Source organism: Onychostoma macrolepis, chromosome 14 (genome assembly GCF_012432095.1).
Source record: "Onychostoma macrolepis isolate SWU-2019 chromosome 14, ASM1243209v1, whole genome shotgun sequence".
In the NCBI taxonomy this organism is placed as follows: domain Eukaryota; kingdom Metazoa; phylum Chordata; class Actinopteri; order Cypriniformes; family Cyprinidae; genus Onychostoma; species Onychostoma macrolepis.
In genome coordinates this window covers 14,065,143-14,085,118 of record NC_081168.1, presented here as the reverse complement: position 1 = coordinate 14,085,118, position 19,976 = coordinate 14,065,143, and positions in this window count along the sequence as shown.

Genomic DNA, 19,976 nt, shown 5'->3' with positions numbered 1-19,976 from the left:
ACCTTTGTGCTTTTTTGCAAACTCTAATCTTGCCTTTCAATTTTTGGAGCTGGTCAGAGGTTTGTATTTTGCTGTGTAGCATCTGTAATTCTGTGTCAAAGTCTCCTGAGGACAGTAGATTGTTAGAGCATCACCCCAGCTTTCTGGAAGTTGTTGGTGACTTTAATATCTGAAAAATTAGTGCAACAGGACACAGCTGATCACTTAGAAAGACCTGTAAGGCAACTGTTCCAATACTTATGCTCACATCAGATAGAGGGATGAACCCTAAAAGTAAAACCGTGACACGAGTCCCCATGAGTCTGTGTGTATTCAGGTTTAAGTCCCCACCTGAATAGAAAAACAAGTACACACACACACACACACACACACACATATATAGATAGATAGATAGATAGAATGATTGTCACACGTTCAGTATGTTTTGAGTTTGTTTTCTGTCTCCGTGTGATCCCCCTGACCTAGTTTTTTTCCCCTTGTTTTGATTGTTCCTTTGTTTCAGCTGGGTTTAATTAATCATCTAGTTTTCTCCCTCCATGCCCCTATTTGGTTCTTCCTGTTCCTGTTTCCATTTGTGTTGATTTGATTCCAGGTGTTTCATGTCAGTCAGTCTCGTTTAGTCCTTGTGTGTAGTGTATTTAAAGAGCGTTCTGTTTAATTGCCTTTGTCTGTTGTTATATGTCTAAACATCCCTGTGCTATGTGTGTGACTCCTGGCTTCCCTGTGTTTCCCAGTGTGGATTAATAAAGATTGTTTCTGAATCTCCTTTATCTCTGCGCTCCTTGTTTCCGACATAGTAGCAGCAGATCGTTATATATATATATATATATATATATATATATAATGTACACATGCATACATGACGCAAATTTATTCGTATCTGGATACATATATTTTGCATATATTTTCACATATATATGTGACATTATACTGCATATATGTAAAATTATATGTGTAGCCAATATTTATATGTTTACAAATATATAATTCCATATATGGAAATGTATTAAAATAAATATGTACCTTGAATTGTGGTCATATATTGCTAATAAATATTCCCATATAAATGTGACTATATGAGCACCATATATGTTGACATATATTCCCCAATATATGGAAGGCGGCAATTCCTGATGTATTATTCAGTATATTGTCATATATTACCACAATGTATTATTCTATATAATTACCAATATACTGAAAATTCTTTAATATATTGACCGTTCATATATAATAAAATATATTTTCTTTCCGTAAGGGACTTTAGCCCAATTCACAACGGTTATCTTATAATAAAGTTTTCTAATTTGAGTGGTACGGGTAGGTTTTCGCAGTTAAATTCGAGTATGGCACTGTGTCATCACATCACGTCTGTAAACATAAAGAAGTTGTCCAGGCTACTAGGCTATCTCATGTGAGGATCCTGCAGGTGGCGGAACGTTTATAGCCTTTTCTCACAGCAGCTAGAATAATTAAATTTATAATTTTGATGGCGGATTGTGCGGAAAGGATTAAGTATTTATGAAACACATGTGAATGAAATTAAATTATATTCCAGTTTTAAATGTGCTTCTGATTACATATAGCCTGGGATTACACAGGATTTGTATTTTAAAGAAAACCATTTTGAAGGGAGCATAGTTTGCTCATAGGGTTAAAATTATTTCTTAATATGAAATTCGAATGGTATGACAATTAGAGATTAGACTGTACAGAAATTGAAATCTGCACGCTAATACACACTATACTCATTGTCACACAATGCTGATGTTGTTAACATTAATAATTTCAGAATAAAGTATAACAATAATAATAATTTGCACGCTTAGATGTGATATGAGCAAACCGATCGTTAGATTTAATCACCATTGGTAGCCCAATTTATTGTAATGCTTTTTTCTTCAGTTGGTCAGAACAAACATGGCAGACTTGTTACTTACTTGTTCAGATGACAATATCCAGTGAACATTCTTATTTGGGTCATATATTCCAAGACGTAGGCTAGAATCTGTGATTCCTACGTACAGTATCCACACCGGTGCGGTGACTGACTGCCACACATACTCCTCAAAACATTAGATTCATCCGCACTGGAGCCGTGCCGACTCACAACCCCACGCACGGAAGATAATTCCGCACAGAGCTGCATTTCCAGGTTTTCAAACAGAGATGGTGACAAAGAGCCAAAACTTACGGACTGCAGCTTTAATGAATAAGACATTTTTTTCTTATAACTTTTTTTAAGTCATTATCTTTGTTTTTATGAAATATATACACATTATTTGGGTCAATTTTGTCTGTAATTAGAATTTGAGTGCTCAGAAAAAAATAACAAAATGAGGAAGATTTTAGGTCCTGATGACTTGCAAAACTGCTTGGTAATTTGGAAGACTAAATGAAAAAGCAAGGCTTAAAAAAAAATAATAATAACTTTAACAAGAATGTAATTTTTGCCTTGGTACCAAACACTTGCAATTCTATGGTTCTTAAGTAAAATTCAAATTCCCTAGCATTACTTAGCTCAGTAATGATGAACAATTACTCAAGAATTTACACAACTGAACATGCATCTCCTCGAAATTTTAAGAACAGTTCTCAACAGTGTCTCAAACTGTGCACGATTTGCCAAGATACTGAAGTCTATGATCAAAAAGGTTTACGTTTTCTAAAGACCAAATTATCTTAGCAATGATATCCACATTCATGTCAACAAATGTCTCATCTGAGACCAACGTTCATACGTGAGTGAAATATAACAGCCATAGCATCACTTAAATATCCCAAGCTACAAAAGAGAAACCTCTGAACAACAATACTTTTCTTGTATAGTTGTGAAAAAGATTTAAGTGATCCCAGAAACTGCTCTTTTTATATATTTGTGTATGACACGCATTTTGAGATTGTTGCCTTGCTGGGACCGCTTGTTTACTTGAGTGCCACATTCATCTTTGCTCAGATTTTTTTTTTCTCTCTATGTGATCATTTCTGCTTGTGTAGTTATGCTCCATATGGGATGCCCGACTGGTGCTCTCTTTGTTCAAGCTCACAATTGAACAGCAGTAATCTGACTACAGGCATCTGTTAAAGCCACCATTTACTGTCCCTACTCACCTGCTGCTGCTGATGTGTGTATGTTGTCAGATGAATTTACATTTGAAAGAGCTTCGATGTTATCATCCATGCAGAGTCTCAAGGAAATTGGCCATCATCAGTGGGTCTTGTTGCTCTCACTGTGGAGAGCACGAGGATGGAGCGTGCACGTGTACACACATACAAACATATACAACGAGGGGCATCTCTGGGTGAGTGCTTCCAAATCAATGGGATATCAGTTCAGTTCCTTTCATCATGTGCAATCAATTAACTTCCTTCCACAACAGGCCAAACACATCCACACAACTTATCCTGTCTCCAAATAAACGATGTCAATTGCTGACACACTTCCTCTTTTGAGACATGCAAGCAGAGGTAGGTAGAGTACTCAAAAACTGTACTCAAGTAAAAGTAAAAGTAATAGTCTGAATAGTTACTTGAGTAAAAGTAAAAAAGTATTGGATAAAAAAAAAAAAAAAGTAGTTAGTTACTAGTTACTTTGGATCATATACTGTAAATCTATAGTCTATTTTTATTTAGATATATAGATACATTTATGTAGTGTGTGTGTGTGTGTGTTTCTGTCTGTCTATCTATCTATCTATCTATATATATATATATATATATATATACACACACACACACACACACACTGTCATTCAAAAACATTTTTAATGTAATTTATTTTAGTGATGCAATTTAGAATTTTCATCAGCCTTTACACCAGTCTTCAGTGTCACATAATCCTTCAGAAATCATTCCAATATGTTAATTTATTATCAATGCTCTTTTTAGCTTTATATTCATCAAAGAATCCTGAACAAAATGTCCAAATATATTCCAAAACATATTAAGCGGCAAAACTGTTTCCAACACAGGTAATAAATCAATATATTAGAATGATTTCAGAAGGATCATATGACTCTGAAAACTGGAGTAACAGCTGATGAAATTTCTGATTTGCATCACTGAATTAAATTATATTTCAAAGTATATTAATTATGTATTATAGCCTATATGTATGTAACCTCTGACATGGAGAAGAGTGAAAACTCCTCACATGACCGAACATCTGAACATAACAAAACAAATGCACATTGACTGATCTTCCGTCTGTTCTGCAAAATGTAAACAAATGTAGCATATATTTCTGCAAGCGTAAATAGAACCGCTTCAGACGACTCAGCGCGTGTGGCAGGGAATTGAACGAATCATTCAATTTGATTCACGAACCGATTCACTGGTCTGCCAACTGGTTTGATCAAGCCTTTGAACAGAATTGACTCAAAATAATGAATTGTTCGCGAATGGGCATCACTCATTGCCCAGAGAAAAGTAGACGACGTGTTTGGAATAAATTGAAGCATTTTTTAACTTGTATTTCATTAAGATAAAGTAACGACAGGAGCGTCGCCCACAGTAACGAAGTAAAAGTACCGTTTTAAATATACTCTAAAAGTAACAGTTACGCAAAAAATGTACTCAAGTAAATGTAACTCGTTACTACCCACCTCTGCATGCAAGGCTCCAGAAATAAAAGCAAGGACACATTTCAGCTCTGTTAGGCAGTAGCTTTTAAACTGTATTTTTTTAATCGGAAATTCCTCACATGTTTAATGCAAGTATTTCTATAAAAAGAAACACCAGACATTTAGAAATATGTTTTAGTCAAGCTGTTACATGATGACAAGACCAAAAGCATAAATAAAGGGCTGAAGTTGTTGAGGAACTAACAATTAGCTTACACAAACATGTCAGCTTTTGATATTATCATGCCTGTTCCTCTGATTTTATTGAACATGAGTGAAACCAACTAAACTGATATGTCACAGAAACAATATAAACCATCAGTAATACTAATTAGTAATACTAATAACTTTTAACTGTCAGAGAGGATTTCGAGAGAAATCTGTCAAGTTTGCATTACATAAAAACTCATGTACATGTACAGCAAATGTAAGACGCCATGTCATAATTCAGCACTGGTCTCATGAGGCAAATGACAATTTCATCAACTAGATCATTCTTACTGTTGAGCTCTGATTTCATAAACGTAATCTGTTTTTCTGTTGAAACAGCCTATCTGCAGTTATGCCAATTGAATTATGAATTTAGCCTACCTAGTTGGCCTCACATGATGCGTTTAGCATATTTTTCATTTACACTTCACACATACATACAAACACGCACACACAGACACGCATGCTATTCCAGCTTCAACTCATAAGAAATTAATGAGGGCAAAGAGAGGAGAACTTAGGAGCCAGGGTAGATTTACAGAATGTCGGTAAAATGGGGGAAATTCTCCTCAGCCTGGCTTCAGACGAAACCATTACAGTAAGACTGTTAACCTTGACCCCACTGTCCCATCTCTGAGATCTGCCTGTTCGTCCAAGCACGGATGATTGACAGCTGTTCATAGCCAGACCCGTCAAAGACAAGCCTGCGGGCCCTTGCTGTGTTCAAGGAGACGTAGCACAAAATGACAAAGACTTTGAAAAGAGGTTTCAAAATACAGTGATTTCAGTTTGTATGCTCAGCAAAAGTTGTAAACAGAGACAAAGAGTCTTTCTCTCACTCACTCAAAAAAGAAAAGAAAAAAAAAGATTTGAAATAGAATTATTTATGGTCTGCCGCACTAAGTAAAAATCAATCTTCTATTTTAGAAATAGGATACGCAGATGAATTAAAGCTTAATGAGGTTTTCCGGGCAACTCCTGAATTGCTCTATATGGGTCCAAACACACACACAATGGGAATCAAAAGTATGTTCAGCATAAATCTCTCATCACGTGTCTCTCAAGTGACGCCCATCAATAAGAGACCTCTTCTAAACAATATTTATATTTTACATTCAGGCTGTTTTGAAGCTAAATGATTAAAAAATGAGAATCACAATTTAATAATGCACCAGAAAACAATAGCAAAAGAAAGACAAATAGACTTTTTTTGTTGTTAAAAAAAAAACACCCCTACTTGCAAATGAAAAGATTTATCACATACTGTACTGCAAATGTTGGGATCATAGAAAGCATTTGTTGATTTGTGCTTACCAGTCATTTTTTTGTGAGTCTAGTTTTGCTAGTTTACTATAGGATTTAAAACACACACACACACACACACACACACACACACACACACGCATGAATCAGATAACCTTCTTGCTCTGATTCTCTGTTATTGATCAGCCAGCCTCCAGCTCATAGACTTGGCCATAAACAAATCACTGTTGTGTCATAAAGGATTATGGATTTTTACATTAGTTTATTTAAGTCAGTGACGATGATTATAATAAATGTCAGACTCCAAGATAATCTATTTTTAATTAGGATGAAATTGAAAATGTTTGGGAGGCATATATTGTGCTCTATGAACTTTAAGTTGTCATTAAATTACACAGCAAATGAGAGTGGTTTAGTGGTTCCGCCTTGGTTTAGTCTTTTATCTTTGCTGCAGAGCAAATGTGTGTGTGTGTGTGTGAGAGAGAGAGAGAGAGAGAGAGAGAGAGCAATGATTTTCAATGAATGCATAGCATTTTGTTCTAACTATTGACTCACAAATTACCACTGAAAAGTTCAGTGGAAATCTACTTTGAAAAATATTATTAGTTTGATGATGATGATGATTAAATAAATAATAGTGAAATTTCAATCATTAAAATCGTTCTTTAATGATAATTACAAAAAAAAAAAAAAAAAATTACAAATGAATAAATCCTGGCATGTTCAAGCTCTCTTACACAAAACACCAAATTATCATAGGAGTTTTCTCATATGATCATTTGTAAATGCATTTTTGTCTAATTGTCTTTTTCAACTACAGTGTAAAGTCTGAAATCAACAAATATAAGATATTAGAAAATCACAATATTCTAGAATTGATCAATATAGCTGGAGAGAAATCCATCATAGGTTCCTCATCAAAGGCTGTGATTTATCAGCCTGTCCAGCATGCATATACACTTCAAAGGGAGAAGAGAGATGGTGGTATATGTTTTGCTGCATCATAAATGCTCTTCCCAGCTCTCATATAAGAAATCCAGAATGTATCTTTAATGTGAACAAATGTAACCGCTTAAGAAGAGACGTATCTCTAAACACATTAATTCTCAGCTTCATACATACAAACACATGCACAGTGAAAGCATTCACTCTCTCAGTTCTGAATAAGGAGAGGTGAAAAAAATAGCACCTCATGCATTAAGGTGTGCTAATCTTCTATACACATTGTTAAAGGCCTTCCTTGACATCATACTTTCTTTGGCTTGTGTGACTGAATGTGTGGAAAATTTGTGTGGAATCTAAAATTAAAAATAACAACTTACTCATTTGGTTTTTGGCTCAAATTAATGTGACTGTGTGTGTCTACAGTACATATGCTTAGCGCTCAAGTATGAAATTACAAAATTTATGATCAGCATCAAATGCGCTTTCTTTTTTCTTATCAGTGTTTAACAGATTGGTAACAGCACAAACAATAATGCTAATCTTCTGAAACCCAATAACACATACACACACACACACACACACATTGTCTACATAATCACAAAAGAGGCCAATAACAGTGGGAAAGGTGTTGCACAACATTTCTTCAGAATGCCTTGAGAATGATTTGATAAGATGCCCTGAGTAACAAATTCAGTGAGGTGTGATGAAGAGCAAGCCAAATGCATCAAGGTAACACAACAGCAAACTGAATGAATTAAATCATTGTACACACAAAATCTTTACTTGTAACTCAATTTCTGAAACCTGACACGCAAACACCAGAACCACACACCAAATCTGCAAAACCTTACACTAATTCTCGGCATTTGACTCCGTTTTCAATTTCAGAAAACACTTTTTGTAAAACACAACACACAATTCTCTATGTAACACACAAAAATCTAACAGGAAGTATCTTGATTTCCTTTTTCAAACACAACCATTTAAAATGCCACACTAATGCATCAGTGTTTCACACTAACTTCTCACATGCACCAACACTCGTTGCTTTATTTAACACCAACCAATCATGGCTTTAGAATAGACCTATAAATAGGCCACAGGTCAAGTTATACAGTTTTTCTTGCTTTGTCGCTTTGATGCATTTCTTAGATCAAAAATGAAATTCTTAAAACTTAAGATGATATATTAATGATATATCCAAAAATATAGTATTATGGTGAAAGTGTTTGCAATGTAAGACAAATGTTTGATTTTGAGATATGTTTGTGATATTTTGAATGCAGTGCTTCATTTTGCAAGAGATGTGAGGCATTTTGCATTTTGTGTGTGCAATTCGTGGATTTGTGTGTAAAGTTTTGAAAAAGAGAGGCATAGTTTTGAAAATGTGTGTAAGCAGTTGAAAAAACTGTAATTCAAAATGTTAGCTAGAAAAACTGCAGCAGAACCTGAATACAACCAGAAGCAGAGTCAGAATCACAACTTCAACCAAAACCAGAACAAGAACAAGAATCAAATATAAAATGACCAGGGCAACTCACCAAATTTTCAGTATAATCAACTGGACAACAGTAATTGGCAAATAATAGGAAACAATGAAATGTAAAAAAAAAAGATTCTTCAGAATAAAAGACATGAAGCACAAATACAAGAAATGCCAACAAAACCATTACAGCCTGCAGCAATCATATGCTTCCGTAATAATTCTGGGTAAAACCAATAATCCTATTTTAAAACTGATTAAAGTAAACCCTTTTTTTCCCCTCTTTCACTCTTTTTGAAAGTACAGGGGAGGAGTGGTCAGCCATGATCGAAAGCAAAGCAGAAGTAAATGAGGCTCAGAATGGCTCAGGCCCTGGGAGCTGGTTCAATCAGGGTCCTAGGGCAGAAACTGATTGAACGAGCTTCCAGGGTCAGAGGAAGGGTCTAACAATGTGCAACCCTCTAGCACTGAGTTTATTTAGGGGTCTCATTAAATAGAATTTGTGTTTGGGGGTGATGTTTAAGGTTAAGGATTTGTTATTTGGAATAATTAATCATGTTACTGCTATCTATACAGCTGGGTCATCAAATATAACACTGGTTCAAAGTAACTGGTGAATATTTTAAGCATATTTGTATTTATTGGTTATAATATTTATCAAGAAAAAGATACCCTCTAGCGGTTGAGGCGTAAACCCGCAACTTATTTGGGGAGGTCCATTAGGTAATATACATAACTTATATTTAGCTTCTGAACAGGGATGAATATGGTGATTTAAGGCTTACCATCCATAGTTAAAGGTGACCATTTTATCAGCGTGAATGTCACTAATAATGTCAAAACTTGCCCCTTCAAACAGAAAAGACAACATTAAGAAAAATAATAATAATAATAAAAAGACGAATTGTAATAATTATATCGACAGCTCAATAATCTCACCCATTGAATGCTATCTCTGGGTCGGTTTAAATCCTTTGAAATCTTGGAGTTGTTGCCGACTTCTCTGAAAAGCAAATACAATCCAATGTTGATACGTGTTTTATTACTATTTATGTAACCTGTAATCTTTTTTTGCTTGTAAACTTGAAATTTTTTTGTTTTAATAACTGTAAAGTCCCCATATAGTTTTTTTGAACGATTCATTGTTTTAATAATGTTGCTCATCAGTTATTGCTAACCTGTTAGACCTCATACCTCCCACAGCACCATACACGTGCTTATTTGCGATGTGACATCACCACACAAATACAAACATAAAACTGACTCTTCTGTAATGTACTGTAAAGGAGCTAAGAATGAATTGAGAATGATAGTCTTGGAATTATCAGATTTATAGCCATTTTGCTGGAAAACAATAGCATATGGTGATCTATTTAATTTACTATTTGATTAATATATATAATAATGTATGTGTTTTGTTTAAGGAAACTTAATTTAAGTGCAATGCAAAACAGTATTGCAGATTTACTTGCAAAACAGTAACATTATAGCCAATATAAATACATATATTTATTTGTTTGTTTGTTTGTGAAGGAAAGTTAATTTACTTGCAATGCAGTAACATTATAGCATATTTATTTAGAAAACCTTTTTTTTAGTTTTTGTTTCAGAAAATTGCCAGGTACGTTTACACATACAAGGAAGTACAAACAGAATGACAGTGACAAGACAAGACACAGGTAATAAAAATAATAAAAATAGAATAATTAAATAGGGAATAACAATTTACAAAAATATTTATTTTTATGGAAAGTATTTATTTGCTGTTAAACAAGAAATTGCTCAAAATTGCCAGTGGAAATATGGACATGGCCAGTACAAATCTGAACTATCCTGATCTAGTCCCGGTGTTTATTTTGATTATTTTCCATTTAAGCAGATAAGCGATCAAAAATGAGCTCCATCTGCAACAGCAGTGTCCATTATCTTGGCTAAAGACACATGATATCAGACAATCAGTTAGAGGTGGTGTTTGATTGATTTTTACTTGCTCCTTCTGTTATCTAAAGTTCACTCATTTTTTCTTTCCACTGCCACTGAGATTCTGCCTTTTCTCTTTTATTAACGGTGAACTGCTCACCCCTTGTCGTACCAACCTCCTCGACCGCGGACCTCTCTGCCTTTATCGGCGCCAAATCCAACACTTCATCCACGGGTGAACGCCAAGCAATAACGGCAGGGGGAAATAACGGCGTAATCAAATCCTGTGCGCGGAGCGATCTGCCTCCTGTAACCCCGATGATTCCTTAATTTATTAGAACGGAGCTAAAGTGAAGGCAAGCCGAGAGCTGGAGAAGCCTCGAGAGACATGCAGGGCGTTATAGTGTTTTATTGCTTCGAGTTACCTTTGAAAAGCCCCTCATCCTTTTGTACTTAAAGTGTAAATTTCAAAGGAAAACTATTTCTTTTATTTTTTATTTTTGGCTTCATGGTGCCGCTGTTGTGCTGTGGCCTGATTCGGCAGGTTTTGTACTTTGTGAATTGAAGAATGAGACCTGTGAGCTGCATGGAATGTATAAAAAAAAGAAAGTGAGGTTCCAAATCAGTTTAGAGGTACACACAGGCCCACAAGTTTGCACGCTTATGTGATTACACATGTAATATATTATAGGACCCTGGGTATTGCGTTTAAGATATTGAGTTGTGCTTATGGGCAGCAGATTGCACAAGGAACATAAAAACAGCCAATGATCTTTTATGCCTTCCCAGCGTCTTTTAGTCTTGGTGTCAATTTTAACATGAAAGGAGTGACATGTCTTCTCAAAATCACATAATGCTTCCTTGAATTCCTACACATATGTGCAGCTTCTCCAAATTCACCACGGCCTTTAGTGTGTTCTGCGTTGCCTGCTGGTCTTTAGTTGGGTGTAGACTTTGAATGCCCTGCTCCATACATCATGTAGACCCTGGAGGGAGAGTTATTGAGTGGGTGTAATGACCAAACTCTGGATAATATCACCGCTAATTAGGTTTACTGTTAGTCTCGGGCCCAGAGCACCTTATGGGTCAGGGTCAGACTGGTCCTGAGAGAGGGAGAAAAAGGGAGAGAGACTAACGGGAGACTTGAATAATAAATTATTTAGCTGAGTCTGAGCATCTTCAGGAGCTCCTGTTTGTGCCGGTGTGCATAACAAAACCACAACAATAAGTCTTACTTAGATGGGAAAAGAGCCTCCATTCGTCCTTTCGCATCTGGTCCAGTCTAGGCTCGGTCTCAGAGGGCATGCCCACGGACCACCCACATTGGCTTCTCAGATGTTTACAGTACTGCACACGAAAGCAGTTCTGCATTGAAACTGGCAAAATCGAATCCAATTGGCTGGCGTACTGACTGGCATACTTATGGGAGTTGCATTTTTATTTTTTATTTTTCCTGGCTGCAAAAGTATCTTTCTCCATTGATGGCCATTCAGAATTAGTCATGTATTTATTTATTTGCAAACATTTTATACAGTTAACATTTCACTATACTAAATTTGATGTAACACCGCATTTATTTATTTACAAACATTTTTTTTTTTTTTACAAATATTTAATTATACTGTAGTACATGTTTTACCAGTGTTACAGGACGTGGTTGTAGTAGTAACTGCACAAAGAAGGAGTAGACAAAAGGATTTTTTAATAAACATAAACACACGATTTCCATTAATCAACAATAATCCAAGACAAAGACTGAACAGAAACTGAACGCTTATAAAGACAAGGAAATCAAGGAGTAAACAAGATGATTAACACAGGGGAAGAGAATAAACTATGATTAACTAATGAGAACAGGAACTAAACCAAATATGGACAAACAGGAACATACACGTGACAACTAGATTATTTTGCAGTATTTTATAGTTCTTATATTTTATTATACTATAGGTGACAGTATGACCAGATTTATTTATTTGCAAACAATTCTTGTACTTACGTTTCATTATGCTATAATAGATGTTTTACCAGATGATGTTTGTTTATGTATTTATTCATTTATTTATTTATTTTATATATATATATATATATATATATATATTATAGACAGGTTTATTACTGTGGTATCTTCTATTTCAGATTAACAAGCCCCTAAATTGAAACAAAATGAACTGTTGTTTGCCACTTGACATGCCATTCAGTGTTTTCCTGTCTAAGTGGGCGGTTCTCTGCCATTATAAGCTGCATTGTGGACCTCATGCCATCAGTCAAAAATCTGGTTATGCAAGACTAGTTTCAATCTGACCTTTTTCAAGGTTACAGGCAAATGGTTACGCAAACTGTGTAAAAATCCATCCATTAAGTTGCATATACGACCGGTTTGACTGCACACCCCACGTGAGATTTATCCTAATGACAGTCACAGGATTTTATATGACTCACAAAGCACAGATGGTATGATGATAGCTTTTGTTTATTGGCTATATAAAAGCAGGTACCCAAGTCTGCAAATGTGGATTTAATCCAGAGCGAACGCTAGTGTGTAAACCGTTTCATATATTTTTGTCGGCCGAGGTGTAATATAACCCACTATCACACTTTTGGCATTACTAGAGAACTGCATTTTACTCAGATTGCTTCCAATTAATTGTTTCAGAAGTTGCAGTAATATAAGCAATTAAATGAGAGCATTTGAGGAGAGCACTCTCACAGAGACTGGAGGAGAGCTTAATTACTCTGACTCTTTTGATCAGATGCTCATAGAAAACATCTCTCTTGCTTTCTTTCTCTGAAATCCAGTCTTCTTATGCAGCAATGAAAAGCTGTTTTCTGAGTGTTGGAAGCCGCTAAATCAATGTGAAATGTTAATAATCTTCATTTATTTGGCAGATATGAAATATTAATTCTTATTACAAATAAGTAGAACATCAAATCAGCTGGTCAGTGAAATGCCCCATTCTCTGGCCTCCACTGTTTTTCTAGCCATCTCTCTCTTCGACAAACAAACAAGCGTACAAAAGGTCTCAGACACTCGTTCTTTGTTGTTTACCTGCCCATTTTCATTCAGCTGAGGGGCTTGAGTGTGTGTGTTTATATCTGAATGTGGGTCACTGGCATTCTCAGGCTCTCAGCCCTCCCCCTGTTTACATCACATTAGGTCACTGCATTCTTTATTTTTCCCTCGATTGGTTTGAGTGTGACAGACATAATAGAGCTGGAACAATTCAATAATGGATGGAACAGTCACTGTTTTACTTCATGACAGGAACAGAGTGAATGTCAACCTTTTGCTTTGTGTAATGTCAACAATATCTTTGTCTGTCATATATTTTGATGAACAGTCAGAAGAGATGATGCGATGACTCATTTGACTGTTTTTCCTAACCTTTAGTGGTTCTGATACTCTTTTCAAGCACAAGTATGTCAAGTTTGTCTAATATACATGCTAAAACATAAAATATTGACATATTGACAATAGTGATTGGCTGATATATCGCCAAGGCTAATATATTGCCCACCTTTTTTTTTTTTTTAAATAGTTGCATCAGCAACTAAACAAAACTGTTTTTTGTTTATTTGACAGTGTGTCGGACACAGGACCTTTATTTTGGCAACACTGAAAATGGTGCAAAGTTTACTATTTCTGTTTAACAGTTCTTAGAGATTATTTAGCATTTTTTAACATTTCTAAGAAAATTATGATTACTGTTAAATTGTTTACTGTTTACCGTTAAAGTAATCAGTATACAAAAATATCACAGTGTTTACTTTTCTATTATTAGTAATTCATCAAACACACATTGAGTGTTTAGCACAGATTTGTCTTATATTTGAGTTGTGCTCTTTATCAGTTCTCTCTGCAGTGTGTGGTTCACTTAAAAAGAATCATTTGAAAACAAAGATGACCGGGTTGATTTCCACTTTGCATTTCACTCTGTTCATTCAGTTCTTTTAAAGAGCCTTTGATTGTGAAAAGCACATACAGAGATAACAGCTGTTGCCGTTTAATGCTCGTTTTTTTATTCAATTACATTGAAGTAGTGAGTATTTCATATTTGAATTGGCTGGTAGAAAAATGTGTCATTCGCTAGCCACTGTGAACCATGATGATTTGTGGTTGCATTACAGTCATATCTTGTAGCATACATTTATACATTAACTGTAGTAGGCTAGTATGGTTGCTAGATCATTTTTCTCTATTTGCTGGATTATTTTACTGCTATGGATTTGGTTGGCATTTTCAATTATTTGTTTATAATGTTTAAGTTTCTTTATTTTTATATCTGAAATTGTTAATTATCTCTGTTGCGTTTTCTTTACTGAGTGTTGATATCTGTTTGTGCCTAGTTGACAACTCAACTTTAAAGAGAAAACAGCCTCTCAGCTCACCACAATATAAATGCAAACACCCACACCCCTCTTAATTGTTTACAAAAGATGATATTATTTATGTACTGTAAATGCAGGGTTGCCAAATATAGTGTTAGAAGCAGTGTTTTACAGTGTACCCAGGTCTTCAAATAAAGTAAACCAAACAAAACAGCTACTTTGATCTGATGTAACAGAGGTGTCGAGAAGACAATGTAAGGTACTGAAGTTTGATGGAGAACAGGTAGATATCACAACATTTAATGCTTTTACAGACACACGAAGGACCTCTAAGAGGGAGGGTGAATACATCATGTGTTTTCTATATTCAGTTGAATTTAGAATTTCAATTGAGGCATCAAATGGATTGATCTATCAATCTATTGATCTTTTTGTTCCACAGTGGAAGGACACTTCTTCTCAGAATGCATTAACTGTATTGGTCCTGTAAGATGTTAGAGTAAAGACGAGAACAATTAGATGAGATGTAGGGTTTGAAAGAAGAGGAAATACTGTACATATTTAATAACAACTAACAGTTATGCTTGAAGTATTCCAATCATCTTGATAAATAAAAAAAAATAATAAAATAAAAAGACTTCATAAAAAGATCATAATAGACTTGTAGGTCAGGTATTTAGAAATGTTTTACATGATTTGAGTAGCATATGTTTAAGGTCATTTGGCACTAATGACTCACTTATTAGAATATGATGATGGTTCATAATTGACCTTTATACAGTTTTTTCATTTTCTCCGTAATGAACCTGAAAGCTGCCTCTAGGGTACTTTTATCAAGATATTGATATCTGAATAAGTACTTTTATCACAATATCGATTAAGGTACAATTGAAGTGCTTATCGACTGGTTTTAAGTGAGACATTTGTATAAAACTAATTTTCCTGAGACATTATGTTCTCACAAACCAATACATAAGTGCTGCGAGACTCAGCTTCAGAATCTTGGGTGCACTTAAACCCATTGTCTTGTGGATCGTGAACCGTGAAGCACTTCCTTCAAGGTAAAGAAACAGCATGGTCTGCAAATTGCCATCTTCGCCAGATTCCACAGGTATGTCATGGATGGTCAAGAATAATGCCTCTCATCTATTCCATATATTCCCTTCTCTTCTTCCCAGGATGGTTTAAGAACATTTCAAGCAAGGTAGTTACTTTAACCTTTTTATTTTAGTCAACTTTGCGTCAAAAAAAGAAAATATTCAATGTTGTTTGTATTTTAAATCCAAGATGGCGGTCTCCCCATTGTATGTTTCTGCAAGTATACATCTGTTAAAGTCATATTTTCCCATTTCAGATTTCACAGTTTCAATTCATCCCCCTCTTTCGCAGATAGATAAATGATGGGCAGATATTCGTTACACACTTGATCCGTTTCCATGTCTTTTGTTTTATTAACGATTTTTTAAAATAAAACAATCTCTCTCACGCCCAGAAATAAAATGCACAGATAACTCACTTTAATTAGTACTGTCATGCCGCACCATCCGTCACAGACTCTTAACGGGGGTCTAATTTTAAACTTTATCGCCACAGAAACCAACGGGAGTGATGAATATGCGGGTAAAATAATTTTATGTTTCGTCTCTATTACTTTTGTCCCTGTTGAAAGTGAAACATGTATTAATCTGGCAATTATGATTTCATTAAAATCTATAAATGGCTAAGCATTAACAGTAGATAAATTAGCTCATTCGTTTCAGCCCCAGAGCTTAGGGGACATTAGGGCACACCCTTTCTGTTCTACAGACTGTTCATGTGGGCATATATATGCACAATCATGCACTTTGCCAACCCTGAGACCGTATAATAAAATCTAAATGCTGTTTGGTGTTTGAGAAAGTAGGCCTACTGAAGGCTGGGGCAAAATGGCCATTTTCTGATTTCCGAGTCACTTGATCACGTTATTTCAGTCTAAAGTTGTATTTATGATACATGTGCATGTATAATAAGGATAATATAAATGATATTAGCTGTGTGTTTATGTCCCACACACACACCTACCCCTAGACGTTATCAGTTTACTCCATCATATTGAACCAAATCCATCTTGGCGCCACTTACTTCTCGGAATCACCAATACATCAGCAAAAAGGAGCGTGCGTACACCGCAAACAGACACACACGATATACACACAAATAGAAAAAGAGCGCACACACACTCTCTCACCCACACACACACTGGAGACATCCAGCTGCCACCACAGACCTCAAAACAAACCTCAGGATTAATATTTAACAATCCTCTCCCTCTTCTCTGACCACTGCGTACCAGAAATACACACACATACATACACGCACTTCAGCTTCTGAGATGCGTATATATTAAGACATACAGAAAAAAGTGCTTATCTTGATACTTGAGAGATCAAAGTTGAGGAAAAGACAGCAAATCAGACAAACGCTACATATGTGATTTGACATCAAAACTAATTTTGTTGTAGTGTTCAGTGTGCATGACCAAGACAGGCTATGAAGGCTATGTTTAAAAAAAAAAAAAAAAAAACTTAAATGCGTACATGCACTCATACGTGAACATACAGAGATGATGACAGATTGTCTGTCCAATAAGCTGTCAGTAAATATCACCATGTCTCATATAATTGGCTTCTGTGCGACATTTAAATGTGTTAGTGTGTGTTTGCTTGTGTGTGTGTGTGAATAGGCTGACAAGGCTGAGGGAGTGTGTTTCACACCTTCAGTAGCTCTGTCAGATCCATCTGCTCAAAGAACAGCTTATCATGCTCTTGACATTTAACACACACACACGCACACACACTGATTTGTAATATTATCTTTCTTAGTCCAATTCAGTCCCTAGACCATAAGCCTGTATCTTGTCTCACATCCTGTCAGTATGGGTTTCGTTGTGTCGCCTGGACATTGTAATTGTATCGTATTCTGGTAAAGTTATGTTTTCTTACTATGCTCAATAACAACCTAAATACCACCTAATATTCAGCTGCACAAAGCATACATTTTTCAAATGTCCTTTTCATAATTAGCAAAAGCTTATGGTTTTCACAGTCAAGTTAGTTTTTTTTTTTTTTTTTCAGTCATTTGTGTCTAGTTCTTAGTATGTTAAATACTGAGATTTGAAAGAGACTTTCAATGAATAACAATGAATTTTTTTGTTTGTTTTTTTTTTCGACCATGGCTCTTCATGACGTAAAGAAAGGGTACAACTCCTTATATGGTTATTTCTCCCGGAAGAACGCGCCCGCATCGAGAGCGACAGCGAGAGCGTGCCCATCAACGCTTCATTCGGCAGCGCTGAACAGGACTCGCTCTAAAGAAGTGTGCTTTTGGTTGTAAGGGAAAGATAACTTTGTTCAGCTTCCCAAAGAAACCAGCGTTACATGAACAGTGGATGCAATTTGTTTTTCGGGGCAGAAACAGAGTTTTGCAAGTGTGTTTGTTGACGAACGTTTTAGAAAAAAGGCCCAGTTCGACGCTAGATTTGCTAGATCATTTGATAATGAAAGATCTGCCGTACCAGTTATAAAAGATCCCGGTCATGATTCGGAACTGCAGATGGTAAGTGAAACGGCATCAAATGTCTGAGTTTTGTTGGCAACTGGTGCTTGAGGGCTCATCACTCTTTAACTCCGCCCACGGCACGCCTCCAGGAGCTCGGCTGTTTTCGAAGAGAATCATAAAGCTGTATCTTTCTTTTATAAATATGATAAAACTGAAGACTTTTTGGAGATATGAAGGATGCAATACTACTCTATAGGTACTCAAGATTAACATGAGATTGGGTGAAACTGTGTGTTATGTCTCCTTTAATTTCAGCCTAAATCTATACGCACTTCATTGGAGCTTTGCAAATGTAGGCACTGTGGATTGTTGTGAGGACAAATTAAAACACAAACTTTTTATTCAGGATTAAATCAAAAGTAACAGTAAACATATCTGTAATGCTACACAATATTTCTATTTTCTATAAATGCTGTTCTTTTTATTTTTCAAATTTAAATGTTTAATGAGCACCAAACCAGCAGATTATTATAAATATAAATTATTATGTTTTTATAAATTATATCATGTATATCATACACACGTGGTCAATTGTTGGTACCCTTGGTAAATATGATCAAAGAAGGCTGTGGAAATAAATCTGCATTGTTAATCCTTTTGATCTATTATTTAAAAAAATCACAAAAATCTAACCTTTCATTGGAGAATAAGACTTTAAAATGGGGGAAATATCATTATGAAATAAATGTTTTTCTCTAATACACAATGGACACAATTAACGGTATCCTTTTGTTCAATACTTTTTGAAACCTCCATTTGCCAAAATGAGTTTTCTCCTATAATGTCTGATGAGGTTAGAGAACACCTGACAAGAGATCAGAGACCATTCCTTCATCCAGAATCACTCCAGACCCTTTAGATTCCCAGCTCCATGTTGGTGCTTCTTCTCTTCAGTTCACCACTCATTTTCTGCAGGGTTCAGGTCAGAGGACTGGAATGGCCAGCAGAAGCTTGGTTTTGTGCTCAGTGACCCATTTTTGTGTTGTTTTTAAGGTTTGTTTTTGGATTATTGTATGGTTGGAAGATCCAAACATGGCCCATTATAAGATTTCTAACAGAGTCAGTCACTTATTGATTTTTTATCTGTTGGTATTTGATACAATCCATGATGCCATGTGTCTAAACAAGATGACCAGGACCTCCAGCAGAAATATAGGCCCACAACATCAAAAATACAGCAGTATATTTTTATACTTTTTATCCCTGTGTTCACCAAACCCATCTTGAGTGTTTGCTGCTAAAAAGCTTTTTTTTTTTAGTCTCACGTCCTCTTCCAGGCAGATTCATAACATTTTCTGTTGATTGGAACTTCTTAAGTATTGCCCTGATGGTGGAAATAGGTATTTTCACTGCTCTAGCTCTTTTCTTAAAGACACTTTCTAATTTGTGAAGCTCAATTATCTTTTTCTGCACATCAGACATATATTCTTTGTTTTTTTTCTCATTGTGATGGGTGATTAATTTGAAATTTGGCCTTTCCTTTCCCTCCTATTTATATTTCTGTGAAACAGGAAGCCATAGCTGGATAATTTCATGCTCAAAATTGTGAATATGAATGGGAATATATTTCAGATATATTTTACTCATAAGAATGTCTAGGGGTACCA